This window comes from Seriola lalandi, unplaced genomic scaffold (genome assembly GCF_002814215.2).
Source record: "Seriola lalandi dorsalis isolate HSWRI2012SDOR001 ecotype SW California unplaced genomic scaffold, Sedor1 jcf7180002054373, whole genome shotgun sequence".
Taxonomy (NCBI): domain Eukaryota; kingdom Metazoa; phylum Chordata; class Actinopteri; order Carangiformes; family Carangidae; genus Seriola; species Seriola lalandi.
In genome coordinates, this window is record NW_019524926.1 from 112,570 (window position 1) to 113,905 (window position 1,336).

Sequence of the window (1,336 nt, forward strand, 5' to 3'; positions counted from 1 at the left end):
TCTGTAGTCAGTAACTAAAGTCAGTAACTGATCTAAAGTCAGTAACTAAAGTCAGTAACTGATCTAAAGTCAGTAACTAAAGTCAGTAACTGATCTGTAGTCAGTGTGTTTCCTGCTGTAGATTCAGTTGAGAGGAGCAGCAGGACACAAGCTGAGTGATGAGCTGCTGTGGGCGGAGTCAGCATGAAAAAAAACGATGTCAGCCAAGTGTCTAATATCAGTGTTCGCATTATTTTGACCATAAACCATCAGCTCCGTCACCATGACGCCGACAGCGACGCCTGAAGCTCGAACACCAACTACATTCACCACCGACCAAAACAAAGCAAAACAGCTCAGTGGTTCAACTGTGAAACCAAGAGACTTAAAACTGAAGCAGAGAGGGAATCGTCCCTAGAACAGACCGTCTCATTGCGGTCTACGAAGTCTACAAAGGACCACACCTGCGTAGACCGGGTCCTCCTGAAGGATGTGGTCTCTGAACTGGGACTCAGGGGTGTGTGTAGATCTGCTTTATAGGCGGAACTGAACCCAACCTGCTCAGGTGAGTTGCTTCACGCATCGGCTTCCTGGAACAAAGAGGAAACCACAGGTAACAAGGAAGGACAGGTGAGGGCCACACCTGAAGCCACACAGTGCACTATATATTCAAAGTATAGTTAGCTCTGTTTACCATGTAGGCGAATCACCTGACCACACCTGAGCCTCAAAGAGTCACTCATTGTATTTGATTCAGGCTTTACCTGCTTCACTGTGATACACCTGTTGAGTCTGGCTTCACCTGAGGTCCTCCACAGACCAGGACCACAGAGACCAGAGGGACTGCTGTGTGCACTCACAATTAAATTACCATCGTATCAGCACAACTCCCTGAACACTTTGGGCGGGGTGGACAGGTGACGCCGCAGGTAAGTCACATGAGAAGCAGACACACCTGCGTGAGCAGCAGACGATCCAGTCTCTCTGTGGCTCCTGGTCCAGCTGGACTCCTTTGACCGGTGAGTTCACACTGACACAGCTCATGTTTTATTCTGGTGTCTGGAGGGAGAATCATGATGAGACAGGTTCATCTCCTGGTTGTGACGGAGGTCAGGGAGCGGCTCAGCAGCATCACCTGGGCGACGGTGACGAGTCACTTTGTGGTTATGAAGCGTTCGTGTCGGACACTGAGTTCATGTCGTGCTGTGGACTAGGGTTGTCACGATACCAAATTTCTGTTTCGATACCGATACCAATATGTATTTCGATACTTTTCGATACTTGTTGTAAAAAATATTTCATTATATTATGTATTGCCTTAATGGGTTATTTAAATATTTAAAGAATGTAATTTAAT